Consider the following 21,413-nt stretch of genomic DNA (forward strand, 5'->3'; position numbering starts at 1 on the left):
CAGATGCATGTTCCTCTCCCTATCGTCAGAACAGGGAGGAGGCTAGAAAGCCTCCCACTGTTCTAGGATGAAGGCAGGGTTTGACCTCAGGGATGAAGGCAGGGTTAGATCTCAGGGATGAAGGCAGGGTTAGACCTCAGGGATGAAGGCAGGGTTAGACCTCAGGGATGAAGGCAGGGTTAGACCTCAGGGATGAAGGCAGGGTTAGATCTCAGGGATGAAGGCAGGGTTAGACCTCAGGGATGAAGGCAGGGTTAGATCTCAGGGATGAAGGCAGGGTTAGATCTCAGGGATGAAGGCAGGGTTAGACCTCAGGGATGAAGGCAGGGTTAGACCTCAGGGATGAAGGCAGGGTTAGACCTCAGGGATGAAGGCAGGGTTAGATCTCAGGGATGAGGCAGGGTTAGACCTCAGGGATGAAGGCAGGGTTAGATCTCAGGGATGAAGGCAGGGTTAGACCTCAGGGATGAAGGCAGGGTTAGACCTCAGGGAGGAAGGCAGGGTTAGACCTCAGGGATGAAGGCAGGGTTAGACCCCAGGGATGAAGGCAGGGTTAGACCTCAGGGATGAAGGCAGGGTTAGAGCTCAGGGATGAAGGCAGAGTTAGACCTCAGGGATGAAGGCAGGGTTAGATCTCAGGGATGAAGGCAGGGTTAGACCTCAGGGATGAAGGCAGGGTTAGACCTCAGGGATGAAGGCAGGGTTAGACCTCAGGGATGAAGGCAGGGTTAGATCTCAGGGATGAGGCAGGGTTAGACCTCAGGGATGAAGGCAGGGTTAGAGCTCGGGGATGAAGGCAGGGTTAGATCTCAGGGATGAAAGCAGGGTTAGATCTCAGGGATGAAGGCAGGGTTAGACCTCTGGGATGAAGGCAGGGTTAGATCTCAGGGATGAAGGCAGGGTTAGATCTCAGGGATGAAGGCAGGGTTAGATCTCAGGGATGAAAGCAGGGTTAGACCTCAGGGATGAAGGCAGGGTTAGACCTCAGGGATGAAAGCAGGGTTAGATCTCAGGGATGAAGGCAGGGTTAGACCTCTGGGATGAAGGCAGGGTTAGATCTCAGGGATGAAGGCAGGGTTAGATCTCAGGGATGAAGGCAGGGTTAGATCTCAGGGATGAAAGCAGGGTTAGACCTCAGGGATGAAGGCAGGGTTAGACCTCAGGGATGAAGGCAGGGTTAGACCTCAGGGATGAAGGCAGGGTTAGATCTCAGGGATGATGGCAGGGTTAGACCTCAGGGATGAAGGCAGGGTTAGATCTCAGGGATGATGGCAGGGTTAGAGCTCAGGGATGATGGCAGGGTTAGATCTCAGGGATGATGGCAGGGTTAGACCTCAGGGATGAAGGCAGGGTTAGATCTCAGGGATGATGGCAGGGTTAGAGCTCAGGGATGAAGGCAGGGTTAGACCTCAGGGATGAAGGCAGGGTTAGATCTCAGGGATGATGGCAGGGTTAGACCTCAGGCTCAAAGGTTCCTCCATCAGACTATGCAGCACCAATTAGAGGTCCCATTAGGGCGTTAAACTGGTTCTCCAGTGATCTGGATCACCTTTGACAAATGGGGGATATAGTAATCGGTCTGGTTTTCTGCTGCACTGGGTAGTCTCTGAGCAGAGCACCCCACCTCTGTAGTGCATGTGAAGCTGGTGCATCACCGTCAGAGCGGTGACCATCCTGCGAGGATGAAACCCATGGGTGCTAACGTGGCTCCCTCAGATAGTCACTTGTGCCTCTTGGGATCCTGGGGGTTGCTCCAGGTATAGGCACCAACTTGGCATGTTGCTTGCAGGAGCTTGGGGAGAAGAAGCAGGCCGGTTGGCAGCACCGGCAGGAGAGGTGCTGCCTTTCCCAGGCCTTGAGTCAGACCGGCGGGGAGCCCTTGAAGGAGAACTTGGGACTCCGACGGCTTGAATACACTCCGGGAGAGATGGGTTCTCTTTGTGTCTCAGCCACGTGGAAAGCTGATCTCATCAAACTTGGCTATGAAGAGGCCATCATTGGAGAGGTGGCCAACGAGGATGCGGATAGTCTGAGACCCAGCCAGATGTGTTGCTGGGTCAGGGTGGAAAAAGTGGCAGTGACAGCCAGAGCCTGTGTGAGGTGGAGAAGGTGCCAGAGGCCATAGCCAGACTCTCCACGTCTTCACATCTCTTTACCCACCTGGTATGCAGAGAGCAGCACAACGTTCTTAGCAGCAGCTGTGCTCTGAGCCGCAGAGCTGATGGTGAAGCCGCTGTTTGAGTTATGCCTTCCTCTCCGGGTGCCAAAAAGCATCTCGGCAGAAAATGCCTGCAGCTTGTTGTTGAACGTGGCCCACAACCTGGGTAAAAAGCCGGTAGGCTCTGACAGAAGCCTTGATGACAGAGGGGTCTTTTCCTGCCATGTTGATGTAAGGATCGATGGGCGGGAACCTGGGACAGCGGAAAGGCTGCCCGGTAGTCGCTGCCCTGTGGTAAAACTCACCAACCATACCATGGGGTATGGGCAGAGGGCCGGTTAGGGGAAGCCTCAGGCCTGCATGATGCTAAGAAACCAGGGACCTGCGGCAGAGGGAAGGCTTGCAGAATCAGAGGTAGGACGGTCATCTGGTAATCGGAAGGTTCCCGGTTCGATTCCTGGTTCGATTCCCACTCCTCCCGGGCACCGTGTCGAAGTGTCCTTGAGCATGACACTTAAACCCCTAACTGCTCCCGATGAGCAGGTTGGCACCTTGCATGGTCGCCTCTGTCGTCGGTGTGTGAGTGTGAGGAACAAAATTGGATAAATGAAATAAAAGGATTATTCCACAGTGTAAGTAGCAGCAGTGTGTGTAATAAGTGTGCTTGTGTGGTGTGTAAGTGCCTTAAAGGCCAACTTGCATGTTGTATTTTTTTTCAATCAACAATGTGGACTAGGCCAACGGTGACTTTCATGAAGAAGGACATTTTTTTTATTGAAATTGACCCAGTTTTAGCGTTTTTATCAAACATTTTGTCTGCCCAACACAATCACCACGCACGTGGATATTTTAATCAATGGTTCATAACGTGCGCGTGTAATCGAATTAATGTCGTCACAACAGGTGCAGGGCACCAGGGGGCTCACCAGGGGGCTCTGAGAGTCACACACAGCTAGTGGCAGGCACTGCAGGCAGAGAGCCTTGGTACTACTAGCCGAATGAAAAGTATCTGTTTCACCTAACAACACTATTGCTCCGTGATCATAGCCATCCATCTCTAAAGCTAACCACTATTTGTAAAAGCCACAACCACGTTACCATATTTGTAATAATGTAAATCATTGTGTCATTGTACATATTGTGTATACACCGTTAGAAGCTAACATAGCTTAGCTTGGTAGCTATTGTGCTAACAACATATCCCGACGTCCGGCTCGCTGGCCGGCATGAACGGCCGACCCAAAATGGTTCTCTCCTCTCTGTACATCCCCGTCCCCACGGGTACCCTGCCGGGGAGCCCATGGACGCGACAACGGCGGCAGCCGTAGGGTGCTCGAGCCCGCCGTAACGCTAGTGGTACACGATAGCTATGAGCTAACTAACGCTACAGGCTCAAACACCCTACGGCCACCGCTGTTGTCGCGTCCACAAGCTCCCCGGCAGGACACCCGCGAGAATGGGGGCACACAAAGAGGAGAGAACCACCCCAAATCGAGCACTCATGCCGGCCGACAAGCCGGACGCCGCGGCACGTTGTTAGCACAATAGTAGCCCACTGTGATGCACCGAGTGGGCCACCATTGATCAAAATGCAGCAACGTGTAGCTTGCATGATGCGTGTGCAGTGCTTTGCCACACAGGTCTGAGAAGAGGACCTGCACATGATTTTACTCGTTCCCCAAACTCCTCTACATGCCCCGATCTCAAATGGTTCACGACAGTAGACATAATGCTAACGTTAGCCAGCGCCATATATCGAGTAGTACTATGACCCGGACGGGCATAAGGCATACGTTTCCTGAAGTGACGTCACGGCCGTGCTAGCGTCTGATAAGCTTTTAGATTTGCTCGTGCATGTTATTCGTGCGTGGACCTTTTTAACCATTTCTGAGTGAAATTTCCGGCGTCAAATGGAAAAAAATAAATAATTAAATTAGATACCAATGATGTAAACTACCCATAATTACAGAGTAGGGTTTAACCTGCAAGTTGGGCTTTAAGGTGCTTTTTAAGGTGTGTAATATGCTCATGTGATAATTCAGAGTCTATCCGTCTGTTTGCCCGGTGGAAGTAGCTGTTCAGTGTTCTCTTGGATGTGGACCTGAGACTGCGGTACCGTCTATCAAACAGTTTGTGGTTTGTGTATATGATATACACGATATATGACAAGTGTGAACACAGTCAAGAAACAAACTGTTCAGTCTAATTTACAGTTAACCTACTGTAATACGCTTTTAATAAAATGTTTGGTAATAATAAACAAATGGATGACGAACAACTTCCTAAAATTAAATGAGGACAAAACTGAAATCCTACTAGTCGGTCCTATAACAAAAAGAGAAATGTTACAGAGCAATATGGGGCAACTTACTCCTTGGATCAAACCCGAAGTTACAAGTCTTGGACTAGACTCAGACCTAAGCTTTAAATCACACACCAACAAGGTGACAAAAACATAATTTTCCATCTTAGAAAGATAGCTAAGTTACGGCCGTTTATAAATCAAAAAGACGCTGAAAACTGATCCATGCCTTTATCTCAAGCCGACTTGACTACTGTAATGCACTCCTCACCAGCCTCCCATAAAATAACACAGAACGACTCCAACTCATTCAAAAGTCCAAGAGGAGAGACCACATCAGTCCACTAGCTAACCTACACTGGTCCTTATATACAAAGCACTAAATGGAACAGGACCAAGCTACATTGCAAATTCTCTAGTCAACTATGTGCCGGCGGGGAGCCCTTGAAGGAGAACTTGGGACTCCGACGGCTTGAATACACTCCGGGAGAGATGGGTTCTCTTTGTGTCGTCGGTGTGTGAGTGTGAGGAACAAAATTGGATAAATGAAATAAAAGGATTATTCCACAGTGTAAGTAGCAGCAGTGTGTGTAATAAGTGTGCTTGTGTGGTGTGTAAGTGCCTTAAAGGCCAACTTGCATGTTGTATTTTTTTTCAATCAACAATGTGGACTAGGCCAACGGTGACTTTCATGAAGAAGGACATTTTTTTTATTGAAATTGACCCAGTTTTAGCGTTTTTATCAAACATTTTGTCTGCCCAACACAATCACCACGCACGTGGATATTTTAATCAATGGTTCATAACGTGCGCGTGTAATCGAATTAATGTCGTCACAACAGGTGCAGGGCACCAGGGGGCTCACCAGGGGGCTCTGAGAGTCACACACAGCTAGTGGCAGGCACTGCAGGCAGAGAGCCTTGGTACTACTAGCCGAATGAAAAGTATCTGTTTCACCTAACAACACTATTGCTCCGTGATCATAGCCATCCATCTCTAAAGCTAACCACTATTTGTAAAAGCCACAACCACGTTACCATATTTGTAATAATGTAAATCATTGTGTCATTGTACATATTGTGTATACACCGTTAGAAGCTAACATAGCTTAGCTTGGTAGCTATTGTGCTAACAACATATCCCGACGTCCGGCTCGCTGGCCGGCATGAACGGCCGACCCAAAATGGTTCTCTCCTCTCTGTACATCCCCGTCCCCACGGGTACCCTGCCGGGGAGCCCATGGACGCGACAACGGCGGCAGCCGTAGGGTGCTCGAGCCTGCCGTAACGCTAGTGGTACACGATAGCTATGAGCTAACTAACGCTACAGGCTCAAACACCCTACGGCCACCGCTGTTGTCGCGTCCACAAGCTCCCCGGCAGGACACCCGCGAGAATGGGGGCACACAAAGAGGAGAGAACCACCCCAAATCGAGCACTCATGCCGGCCGACAAGCCGGACGCCGCGGCACGTTGTTAGCACAATAGTAGCCCACTGTGATGCACCGAGTGGGCCACCATTGATCAAAATGCAGCAACGTGTAGCTTGCATGATGCGTGTGCAGTGCTTTGCCACACAGGTCTGAGAAGAGGACCTGCACATGATTTTACTCGTTCCCCAAACTCCTCTACATGCCCCGATCTCAAATGGTTCACGACAGTAGACATAATGCTAACGTTAGCCAGCGCCATATATCGAGTAGTACTATGACCCGGACGGGCATAAGGCATACGTTTCCTGAAGTGACGTCACGGCCGTGCTAGCGTCTGATAAGCTTTTAGATTTGCTCGTGCATGTTATTCGTGCGTGGACCTTTTTAACCATTTCTGAGTGAAATTTCCGGCGTCAAATGGAAAAAAATAAATAATTAAATTAGATACCAATGATGTAAACTACCCATAATTACAGAGTAGGGTTTAACCTGCAAGTTGGGCTTTAAGGTGCTTTTTAAGGTGTGTAATATGCTCATGTGATAATTCAGAGTCTATCCGTCTGTTTGCCCGGTGGAAGTAGCTGTTCAGTGTTCTCTTGGATGTGGACCTGAGACTGCGGTACCGTCTGTCAAACAGTTTGTGGTTTGTGTATATGATATACACGATATATGACAAGTGTGAACACAGTCAAGAAACAAACTGTTCAGTCTAATTTACAGTTAACCTACTGTAATACGCTTTTAATAAAATGTTTGGTTGAGTCTGTAATATTATACAGTATGTACAGTACGTGGGCGGCATTCTCGCTTTGGCCAGAACCCAGATAGGAAGTGTTTTATTTCCTGCTCATGAGTGAGACAGGTAGTAATTGGTGTGTGTGTGTTAATCCTGGGATAACAAGTGTTTTCCAAGGAGAGTCAATGATCATCTTACAAGGTCAGTTTAGCCTGTACGCTGCATGCATAATGGAGAACGCAAAGGCTAATAGGAACATAATGACATCACGCACACACACATATGCTGACACACATCTACTGCACAGAGTACACACTCGTACCCGCACACACGCAATGTACACATATTTACTTATCCACCTAGCAAGACCCATACAATATATGCACACACACACACACACTTGTATACACACACACACACACACACACACACACACTATACTGTACTAACACATCATAAGCACTCATATTCACTTATCCACCTAACAAGTTTCATACAAAATACACACCCACACGCACGCACGCACGCACACACACACACACACACACACACACACACACACACACACACACACACACACACACGCACGCACGCGCGCACGCACGCACACACACACACACACACACACACACACACACACACACACACACACACACACACACACACACACGCACACATGCGCACACACACATAAGGTACCAGCTAACACACCAGAGCTCCAACGCAACTTTCCTATATTCACTTTCCCAAGTTTCACATTCACCCATCAAGCCGTTGTCAACACCTGCACAGTTGTGATGTCAGCCCAGCCACTTCCTTTGTGCTCCTTTTTGATTGAACAGGGCCACCGTGCGGGTCCTGTAGGCACGTCCTCCGGGCGGGGTGGACCCTTCCCCTTCCTCCCAGCCAATGGGCTCCAGGGGGGTCGGGGGGGGGGGGTCGGGTTGGCAGAGAGGCGACCACGCACCGTGACCCGTCCGTTTTTTTTCCTTTTTTTTTTTTTACGACTTCATTATTTTCCCCCCTCCCCGCCACGCTCGTATTCATTTGCCGGAGCGGGGGCATAATGACTGCGCTATAAAAACGCTACTTTAACGTTTGCATAGCGTTCTCATTTGGTCCGGCCCTCAACCCTTCAGCTAGCATATGGCAGGTAATCAGGTCTGCAATCAGGGCTGCACGTTACACCAGGCCGGGCCTTCAGCGTGCAGCTATTATCCATCTGTCTCAGGACACACACACACACACACATTTTCAAAACACATACACGTGTACAAGTGCACGTGCACACACACGCTCATACACACACACACATATATATAGTTCAGACTAGCATGTATGCATACCCACGTATCCACTCCCACTTAACCTATAGGAAGGCATCATTTACAAGACAAGCTCATGTCTCACGTTGTGTACGAGACGTGTATTTCCAATTATCTGCCATGCGTTTTATTTTTTTTTATCTTATTCAAATCACGACATACTGTGTAAATGCATTTAATCTAAAATTTCAGATACATAATAGAATACGTTCCCCGTCGGTCTCGCGCCGTGTGGACTTTTACGAGACAAAGCTAATCATTTTCCCCAGAAGCCACGCCCCTCTCTTTCTCTCCGCCGCGCCCCTGGAATGATTGTTCTCTTCGAGGCGCACACACATCATCAATGACTCAACCATATGGCTGCGTCACGAGGTATGAGGCGCGCGCCGAGCCGGTGGAGGAGGCGGCACGCGGGTCCCTCTAATGGTTCCTATGACCCACAATCCCTTTGACAGATATGGGGTTTTGCATTTCGTTTACGCCCGGCGAACGAATCGTATATCAACGACGGAGGACGAGTTTCATTTGTAACGGTATGAGATGCGGGCGTGAACCCTCCGTTTGGGGACGGGTGGACCTCTTACGTACGGATAGAGGTATAGCCATGTCCGTTGCGTTTTTTTGCGATTGACCGATGCTTTCGCGCGACCTGCAGTGAGATAACAGAAACGGAAACGTGCTGAAACCCTCGCGGTCGGACTTCTAGTCTGGGGGGGGGGTCTTAATCCTTAGTCCTGATACAAACATGGACACAATCAGCAAACCCTGCGAAAAAGTAACCATAGGAAAATTCGCTTGCATTACATCAACCGAGCTTTACAAAAGTGGCATGGAATGTAACTCCTCCACTTCCAGTATTGACCCTATACCCACAGCATTTTTTAAGCGATTATTCGAGAGTATTGCAAGTCATGTCCTAAATATTATAAATACATCGCTTTTGACAGGCATTTTCCCAGACGCATTCAAAACAGCCGTTGTAAGACCCTTACTAAAGAAACCCAAACTAGACAGTAATGTACTAACTAACTATAGGCCGATATCTAACCTCCCATTCATCAGCAAGATACTTGAAAAAAAATTGTCAATACAAATAAACTCCTTTCTCAAAGAAAACAACATCATGGAGGAATTTCAATGAGGCTTCAGAACACACCATAGCACTGAAACTGCTCTTACAGTTAGATCTAAGCGCAGCGTTTGACACAATCGACCATTATGTCCTAATAAAAGTAAGGTGGTCTTTCTGACTATGTATTAAACTGGTTCAGAACAGGGAGAAAATATTACGTCAGGCAGCAGGCTTGGAGATCATTTTTCTGAGAAACATGACACCTACTTCGGAGTTCCACAGGGGAGCTGCCTTGGTCCATTATTATTCTCACTATACATGCTGCCACTCGGAGACATCATTAGAAAGCACAATGTATGTTTCCATAGTTACACAGATGACACACAATTGTACATCTCCGCTGAACCAAATTATCACACAGCTATTAACTCCATTTCTGCCTGTCTCTTAGCAATAAACAAATGGATGACGAACAACTTCCTAAAATTAAATGAGGACAAAACTGAAATCCTACTAGTCGGTCCTATAACAAAAAGAGAAATGTTACAGAGCAATATGGGGCAACTTACTCCTTGGATCAAACCCGAAGTTACAAGTCTTGGACTAGACTCAGACCTAAGCTTTAAATCACACACCAACAAGGTGACAAAAACATAATTTTCCATCTTAGAAAGATAGCTAAGTTACGGCCGTTTATAAATCAAAAAGACGCTGAAAACTGATCCATGCCTTTATCTCAAGCCGACTTGACTACTGTAATGCACTCCTCACCAGCCTCCCATAAAATAACACAGAACGACTCCAACTCATTCAAAAGTCCAAGAGGAGAGACCACATCAGTCCACTAGCTAACCTACACTGGTCCTTATATACAAAGCACTAAATGGAACAGGACCAAGCTACATTGCAAATTCTCTAGTCAACTATGTGCCTTGCGATCATCTACTACTGGTCTATTGAAGGTTCCAAGCCACAGTCTAAGGAGAATCGGGGATGCAGCCTTTGCAAACTATGCACCAAAGTTATGGAACATACTACCTATGGACATTAGGGAAGCTAGATCTCTTAATATTTAAAAAAAACAAGCAAAAAACTTCTTCACCATAGCCTTCTAATACACTCCACTGTTGATTGTACTGTAGCACTATTTTACTCTGTCCATTCTATTGTATTGCACTGCACTGTTTACTTTTTATTACACGTTCAAAACTGTCAGGTAAAGACGACTTTGAACTGTTGAACAGTAATCCAGAACTATTGTATTGCACTGTAAAAAAATGTGTATACGTTTGTCTGCACTTTATCATAAAGTTTATGTGCTCATTTTATGTCTATTCTATTTTACTATTTTATTGCACTGCACTATTGCACTATTTTACTCTGTCTATTTTATCTTACTCTTTTTATTATTGTCTATTTAAAACAGAATCAAATTAACTAAATTAATTAACAGGAACAATTTAAGGGGAGACCACCCACCTAAAATAAAATGTTCCTGATTTTGGGGTAATTTTGAGATTTTTGTATAATGTTGCCCCTTTAGATGTCTTCTTTCAAACTAGTGACAAGAAAACAAAATAAAACACATTTAGTTGCTTCTTTTGCTTAATTTTGCATGATTACATCCATAAATGTGCACATATTGAATGGGGAACTGCCTCATTTGCATATATAAACATAAAATCCAGAAAACTTGCAATATATTTTTCCTTAGTTTATATGTACGTAACAAACTGGGAAAGTTTCATATTGATATCTATTCAAATATTTTTTCTGCCTATTAGGGGGTACAGTAATCGGTTGTGTTGTTTGTTACTACACTGTTACTACTACTACATCATCATTATTATGTTATTCAGTTATCAGGCATGTGTTTAGGTTGTCTATTACTAATGGTTTGATTGGGTGTTGTGTTTGTAAATAGCGGTTTCAAAAGAAAATGTATGGCATTTTACAATACAGAACTTTGAAGGCGTTTTCCCAAAGGGTAGACATGTACCATTTCCCTAGCATCTACACACACCAATCTTTCCACCTTTATTCATATCTATATCCTGCTTCTTTGTGCCAAAGGGTTTGTTGATATGTCATGCATAGCCTGATATACAGACAATACAAAACATTAAAGGCGTTTTTCACAAATATTAAATTTTATGAGTTTGTATTACACATAAAACAAAAAAATCTCAATTTCTCTAGTACCTCCACACACCAAACTGGCCACGTTTCCTCCTATCCATATACCACAACTTTCTGTTAGAGGATTTTTTGATATATCACTCATCCATATTTTTAGAACATCTCCCTCCGGAACGTAGACCAAATGCGTCCACATTTGTATAGGATTCTAGCACATTTTCATAACAATAACGAATATTACCGTTTTCATTGAGGTTTCTTACAAATTAACGATGCTTTGTGTTGTCCTTTATATGCCGATTATCATTCAAATCTTAAATTGTACCATATGTCCCCCTTTAGACAACATGTAACGCTACAGACAAGCTGGATGTAGCCAATTACTTAAACACTTTCTTCACAAACATAGCCACAACACTGGTAAACAAACTACCCTCCCACTCAGCAGTATGGGGTAGAACACATAGTAGCATACTACATGAACCTAGGCGTCCACAAAGACGACTTCAAACTGGAAATAGTAACTACAGATGAGGTACTCAAAAAACTGAGCGCCCTCCAACCAAACAAGGCCACTGGCCATGACAACATCCCCTCCAAATTCCTCAGAGACTCAGCAGCAGCCATCACCCCAGTCATCACACACATAATAAACCTCTCCATAAAACAGGGACACGTCCCCAAGGACTTCAAAATTGCGAGAGTAACACCCCTGCACAAAAAGGGCAGCAAATTAGACCCGGGTAACTACCGCCCTGTTTCTATCCTTACATCCATCTCGAAAGTCATGGAAAAAATAGTATACGAACAGATCGAAAAGTACCTCGCGGAAAAAAATCTAATCTACGAATTCCAATCTGGCTTCAGAACATCCCACTCCACTGACACATGCCTTCTCTACTTGAACGACCACATCAAACAAGAGGTGGACGCGGGCAAATACTGCGGCATGGTCATGCTGGACCTACAAAAGGCCTTCGACACTGTCAATCACACCATTTTGATTGACAAGCTAAAAGCAATTGGTTTTGATAGTTTATCAGTGAGCTGGATACAATCCTACCTGGAGGGGAGGGAACAGATGGTGGAAGTAAACGGTACCCTATCCCCCCCCCTCACAGTGAGCTGTGGTGTTCCACAAGGAAGCATACTAGGACCGCTACTATTCCTAATTTATGCAAATGACATGTCGTCAGCTTGTGACTGCAACTTGTTCCTGTTTGCGGACGACTCAGCCCTGCTGGTCTCTGACAAGAACAAGTTACAGGTTGAAAAAGCCCTCAGCTCGGAACTAGGCAAAATCTGCATATGGCTCGCCGACAACAAACTATCATTACACATGGGCAAAACAGAGTCCATTCTCTTCGGTTCAAATAACAAACTCAGCAAGACCGACGGCTTCTCGGTTACAGTGGGTGACAATATTATCACAAGGAAAGATGAAATTACCTACCTGGGTTCCATCCTAGAGGCTAATCTTTCCTGTGACAAAATGGCATCCAATGTAATAAAAAAAGTCAACCAACGAACGCGATTCTTGTACCGGATCTCCTCTCTGGTAAACAAGAATACCCTGAAGACTCTAGCAGGAGCACTCATTCAAGGGTACTACGACTATGCTTGCACCTCATGGTACCAAAGCACCTCAAAGGCACTAAAAAACAAATTACAAACATCTCAAAACAAGCTAGTCAGACTACTACTTGACCTGACTCCTAGAACCCACCTCACCCCTGCCCACTTTGACAACCTAGGATGGCTTAGAGTAGACGACAGAGTACAGCAACTTGCAATGGGCCTGGTCTACAAGATACACTACGCGACCAAGGTACCCATGTACATGTCAAAATACTTCCCAAAGGTCAGTGAATACCACGATCACAACACCAGAGGGAGCTCCACAAATCATGTAAAACCCAGATTCGGCTCAAACAAGGGACTAAACACGTTTCGCAATTATGCCACATCAATGTGGAACGCCCTACCTAAAGCTGTAAAGGAATGTGAATCACTACCCACCTTCAAAAACACTCTCAAAAAACACCTACGTGAGACTGCAATTCGAAACTGGCCCCTACAAATGTCCTAACCTAGTTGTACAGTAAATGACCAAGTAAGGCTTTGTCAATATTCCAATGTACAGTGTAAAATGTGTGTGTGTCCCCTTCCCAACCCCCCCCCCCCCCCCCCCCACCTCCAATGTACAGCCCTCACCCAACCCACCCAACCCCACCCCACCCAACCAACCTCCTCCAATGTACAGTTTCTATGCCAAATGTATATACACTCCTTTTCTGGACACTTTTGTATCACAAACAGTACTGTATTTGCAAATCTGATATGTCATAAATGTATAGATGTAACAGTACTGTCTATCTGTATGTCATGTATGTCATATATGTTATGATGAATTGAAAATGGGGGACCCTGATGTAAACAAGACGAAAGTATTTCTCTGGTCTGCATCCCCTTAACAATTGTATGTATTGAGCTGTACTGTACTGTACCCATTCTGCAATCTGTTAATAAACTTTTCAATCAATCAATCAATCAATCAAACCAGCGCACTTTTGTTAAGATAATTAGTTTACCATTCGCGGTCGCTATACCGAGGTTGCAGTAATAGTTTACCGCTGTTCAGATCACATCGAAGAATATAGACACATCCCAGTGACCTGTGGCCTGTGCTAACGCTCTTGGGAAATGCATTGTTGTAGTTTTCAACATTTTCACCTTTTAATTTTAAACCAATGCTGCCATCTACTGACAACAGAAAGTGTTGTCTAATCGTCACCTTGAGAGCCACTTCCGTATACAGCGTCACCCCAAACTCAGTGGTCATAGTAGGCTATCGTAGATCTCTGAGGACATCTTCAGGCCAATCGGTGGTACTGAACGTATAGCTACCTGAACGGTCGTGTGCGGTGTGGTGTAGTGTGGGGTGCTAAGTGATTGTTGTTGTCGCTCACCGCCATGTGCTTTGGACTTTTAGAAACGTCGCTGTGATGTTGATTGATGCGATGCGATCGTAAACCGCGGGGGCCGCATGGGTTCGAAGGTCACAGGGGGGGGAAGGATGGAACGTTTTTAGGGGGTCTGTTTTCTTTTGGCAGGGCACCGGTGGAACGAGCGCACTTGCCAAAACTCCGTCCGGAGACGAGAGAGACGTTTTGGAGTCGGCGTAAAACACGACGCAGGCGGGTCGTCGCGGCCCAGACAAAGGTGAAACCATGGCTATCAGTATATACAGCGCTGATGACAGGACTACCGCCGATCTGGGAGCCCGGCATGGAAACAATTACCTCCGACTGGACTGGAGCTTTGAAGATTGGAAGATTCTTGCGGTGGGATACCCCCCCCCCCCCCTTCCCCCCTCCAACCCCCACACAACCCCCCAACAAGGCACCGCAACAGACTCTCTCATTTGTACTGATGTCCAGCCAAACAGAGGGAATGTGTGTGTGCGCGTGCGTGTGTGTGTGTATGTGTGTCCATCCCAACACAAATGTAAATATATACACACATGTGCACACATGGACAGATGCACATTCTCTCCACTGCTTCTATGAGCACACACACATACACACACACACACACACACACACACACACACACACACACACACACACACACACACACACACACACACACACACACACACACACACACACACACACACACACACACACACACATGTGCACAGACACACTCACACACACTTGCACTCACTCACTCAAGGCAAGATAGAGAAGCCTCTCTTTATTTCCCTGTCTCTCTCTATCACACACACACAGCTAAATAGAGAAGACACACACAAACGCATGCACGTGCACACACACTCACTCGCACGCACACGCGGCACACTTTCTCTCTCCAGTGCTTGTATGTTTCATTCCCTCCTCTCTCCCTGTGTTGTGTTTGTCTATAGCTCTCAGCCCAAATCCATTATTACCTGCTGAAATGACAACTCATTTCCACAAATGTAATCCCCTCACTTACCTGTGTGCGGCTGTTAGGTAAACACAGTCCTCTCTCTGGGAAGTGAGAGCGGCGAGGGACAAGCAGACTTGTATGTATTCAACACAATACTACTGCACAGTATATATTCAACACAATACTACTGCACAGTATGTATTCAACATGATACTACTGCACAGTATATATTCAACATGATACTACTGCACAGTATATATTCAACATGATACTACTACACAGTATATATTCAACATGATACTACTGCACAGTATGTATTCAACATGATACTACTGCACAGTATATATTCAACATGATACTACTGCACAGTATGTATTCAACATGATACTACTGCACAGTATATATTCAACATGATACTACTGCACAGTATATATTCAACACAATACTACTGCACAGTATGTATTCAACATGATACTACTGCACAGTATATATTCAACATGATACTACTACACAGTATATATTCAACATGATACTACTGCACAGTATGTATTCAACATGATACTACTGCACAGTATATATTCAACATGATACTACTACACAGTATATATTCAACACGATACTACTACTGCACAGTACGTATTCAACATGATACTACACAGTATATATTCAACACGATACTACTACACAGTATATATTCAACATGATACTACTACACAGTATGTATTCAACATGATACTACTACACAGTATATATTCAACATGATACTACTACACAGTATGTATTCAACATGATACTACTACACAGTATATATTCAACATGATACTACTACACAGTATATATTCAACATGATACTACTGCACAGTATATATTCAACACGATACTACTACACAGTATGTATTCAACATGATACTACTACACAGTATATATTCAACATGATACTACTGCACAGTATGTATTCAACATGATACTACTGCACAGTATATATTCAACATGATACTACTACACAGTATGTATTCAACATGATACTACTACACAGTATATATTCAACATGATACTACACAGTATATATTCAACATGATACTACTACACAGTATATATTCAACATGATACTACTGCACAGTATATATTCAACATGATACTACTGCACAGTATATATTCAACACGATACTACTACACAGTATATATTCAACATGATACTACTACACAGTATATATTCAACATGATACTACTACACAGTATATATTCAACACGATACTACTGCACAGTATATATTCAACATGATACTACTACACAGTATATATTCAACATGATACTACTACACAGTATGTATTCAACATGATACTACACAGTATATATTCAACATGATACTACTACACAGTATATATTCAACATGATACTACACAGTATATATTCAACATGATACTACTACACAGTATATATTCAACATGATACTACTACACAGTATATATTCAACATGATACTACTACACAGTATATATTCAACATGATACTACTGCACAGTATATATTCAACATGATACTACACAGTATGTATTCAACATGATACTACACAGTATATATTCAACATGATACTACACAGTATATATTCAACATGATACTACTACACAGTATATATTCAACATGATACTACTGCACAGTATATATTCAACACGATACTACTACTGCACTGTATGTATTCAACATGATACTACTACACAGTATGTATTCAACATGATACTAATACACAGTATGTATTCAACATGATACTACTACACAGTATATATTCAACATGATACTACTACACAGTATGTATTCAACATGATACTACTGCACAGTATATATTCAACATGATACTACTACACAGTATGTATTCAACATGATACTACTACACAGTATATATTCAACATGATACTACACAGTATGTATTCAACATGATACTACTACACAGTATATATTCAACATGATACTACTGCACAGTATATATTCAACATGATACTACTACACAGTATATATTCAACATGATACTACTACACAGTATATATTCAACATGATACTACTACACAGTATATATCCAACATGATACTACTACACAGTATATATTCAACATGATACTACTACACAGTATATATTCAACATGATACTACTACACAGTATATATTCAACATGATACTACTACACAGTATGTATTCAACATGATACTACTACACACAGTATGTATTCAACATGATACTACTACACAGTATGTATTCAACATGATACTACACAGTATATATTCAACATGATACTACTACACAGTATGTATTCAACATGATACTACTACACACAGTATGTATTCAACATGATACTACTACACAGTATATATTCAACATGATACTACTACACAGTATATATTCAACATGATACTACTGCACAGTATATATTCAACATGATACTACTGTACAGTATGTATTCAACATGATACTACTGCACAGTATATATTCAACATGATACTACTACACAGTATGTATTCAACATGATACTACTGCACACAGTATATATTCAACATGATACTACTACACAGTATATATTCAACATGATACTACTACACAGTATATATTCAACATGATACTACTGTACAGTATGTATTCAACATGATACTACTGCACAGTATATATTCAACATGATACTACTACACAGTATGTATTCAACATGATACTACTGCACACAGTATATATTCAACATGACACTACACAGTATATATTCAACATGATACTACTACACAGTATGTATTCAACATGATACTACTACTCAGTATGTATTCAACATGATACTACACAGTATATATTCAACATGATACTACTACACAGTATATATTCAACATGATACTACTACACAGTATATATTCAACATGATACTACTGCACAGTATATATTCAACATGATACTACACAGTATATATTCAACATGATACTACACAGTATGTATTCAACATGATACTACTACACAGTATATATTCAACATGATACTACTACACAGTATATATTCAACATGATACTACACAGTATATATTCAACATGATACTACTACACAGTATATATTCAACATGATACTACTACACAGTATATATTCAACATGATACTACTACACAGTATATATTCAACATGATACTACTACACAGTATATATTCAACATGATACTACTACACAGTATATATTCAACATGATACTACTACACAGTATATATTCAACATGATACTACTACACAGTATATATTCAACATGATACTACTACACAGTATGTATTCAACATGATACTACTACACAGTATATATTCAACATGATACTACACAGTATATATTCAACATGATACTACACAGTATATATTCAACATGATACTACTACACAGTATATATTCAACATGATACTACTACACAGTATGTATTCAACATGATACTACTGCACAGTATATATTCAACATGATACTACTGCACAGTATGTATTCAACATGATACTACTACACAGTATATATTCAACATGATACTACTACACAGTATATATTCAACATGATACTACTACACAGTATATATTCAACATGATACTACTACACAGTATATATTCAACATGATACTACTACACAGTATATATTCAACATGATACTACTACACAGTATATTTCAACATGATACTACTATACAGTATATATTCAACATGATACTACTACACAGTATATATTCAACATGATACTACTACACAGTATATATTCAACATGATACTACACACAGTATATATTCAACATGATACTACACAGTATATATTCAACATGATACTACACAGTATATATTCAACATGATACTACTACACAGTATATATTCAACATGATACTACTACACAGTATGTATTCAACATGATACTACTGCACAGTATATATTCAACATGATACTACTGCACAGTATGTATTCAACATGATACTACTACACAGTATGTATTCAACATGATACTACTACACAGTATATATTCAACATGATACTACTGCACAGTATGTATTCAACATGATACTACTGCACAGTATGTATTCAACATGATACTACTGCACAGTATATATTCAACATGATACTACTGCACAGTATGTATTCAACACGATACTACTACACACAGTATGTATTCAACATGATACTACTGCACAGTATGTATTCAACATGATACTACTACACAGTATGTATTCAACATGATACTACTGCACAGTATGTATTCAACATGATACTACTGCACAGTATATATTCAACATGATACTACTGCACAGTATGTATTCAACACGATACTACTACACACAGTATGTATTCAACATGATACTACTACACAGTATGTATTCAACACGATACTACTACACACAGTATGTATTCAACATGATACTACTACACAGTATGTATTCAACACGATACTACTACACACAGTATGTATTCAACACGATACTACTACACAGTATATATTACAGTATGTATATATATATATAACACAATACTACTGAAGATGAGAATAGTACACACAGTAGGTATATACATTAATAGTAGTACAGTAGTATATAATAGAGAATAATATATCATGGGCAAGTAAAATACCAATGAGGTAAATTAAGAAGAGGTTTTATTTGTTTGTTTTAATTCAATCAAATGCTGTATTGCAATATACTTTATCTATATTAATACTTATACAATGATCAAATATTGTCAGTAAATGTAATTAAATGGAATGCATTTGATTAATAAATAATAATAATAATAATAATAATAATAATAATAATAATAATAATAATAATAATAATAATAATAATAATATAATAATAATATAATAATAATAATAATAATAATAATAATAATAATAATAATAATAATAATAATAATAATAATAATAATAATAATAATAATAATAATAATAATAATAAATAATAATAATAATAATACATTTGGTTTAAGGGAGGGTTCATGCTTCCCTTCGTGATTGTAAGCCTATCAAGTGAAGAGTCGGACACCATTCAAACGTACGACTAGGAGAAACAGTGTCCCAGTGCATCGTCGTGCACACACACACACACACACACACACACACACACACACACACACACACACACACCCTACCTCTCCTGACATGAACAAACAACCCCCCCCACCCCCCTCTCCCATCACTCCACCCAACCATCCATCCCGGGGACCCCGGCCACTTCACATGTGACTGGTTTAATCGCGGGCCAATCACCGAGAGGTCACAATTAATAAAAGCCACAACAGCCGCGAATAAACAAGTCGAAATTGCCGCCCCTAATCGAATGATGCAAACATCGGCAAGTTACAAAAGTTCACCGCCGCCACTGACAATTTCCTAATTGTATTCACTCATTCATGGAGATTTTATTAACACGGAGCGAATGTCTTCTGCCCCTCCGCTGTCACAAGCACCAGGAACCTAATTTCATTATTTTACACTAGATTTGCTTGATACTGCCGCCATGCTACCGGCACAGCGGACAGATGTTTATGCTATTTAAATGAGGAAGCAAAGCCTGTTGGGTAAACATAATTAAAGAAAGTTGAAGCTTTCTTTTTTTCTCCCCTCTTCTCTTCCTTCTCTTTGCCCTCTCTTTGTCTCTCTCTCTCTCTCTCTCCTCCTCTCTCTCTCTCTCTCTCTCTCTCTCTCTCTCTCTCTCTCTCTCTCTCTCTCTCTCTCTCCCTCTCCTCCTACGATCATATCTCTCTCTCTCTCTCTCTCTCTCTCTCTCCTCTCTCTCTCTCTCTCTCTCTCTCTCTCTCTCGCTCTCTCTCTCATAAGTTTACTTCATTAGACAAATTTCAATTAACACCAGAGCCACATGTTTCTCCGAGCTGGAGTACAAGGCCTGCACGGAGTGCTGGGTACGCAAAGAACTGTGACGCAGTGGACAGAGTTAGTGAACACACATACACACAAACACACACACATGTGTACACACAAACACACACACGTGTACACACAAACACACACACGTACACACAAACACACACTCACGCAGATACCGGTACGTATACACAGTAAATTATGCACAGATGTTCTTTAGCATACAGCATACACGTATATATGCAAATGTCCAGACCTTATGCACAATTGGAAACACCAAAACGAACACGCATCTAGACTAACAATACAAAGCTAACACACAAAGACTAACAATGCCAAATGAATACAAACATAGACTAACAAAACTCAGTCAAACAAAGACTAACAATACTCACACAGACATAGACCAACAAAACTCAGACACACAAAGACTAACAGTACTCACACAAACATAGACTAACAAGGGCGGTCGGATGGT

Source organism: Notolepis coatsorum (genome assembly GCF_963971535.1).
Source record: "Notolepis coatsorum genome assembly, chromosome: 9".
Taxonomy (NCBI): domain Eukaryota; kingdom Metazoa; phylum Chordata; class Actinopteri; order Aulopiformes; family Paralepididae; genus Notolepis; species Notolepis coatsorum.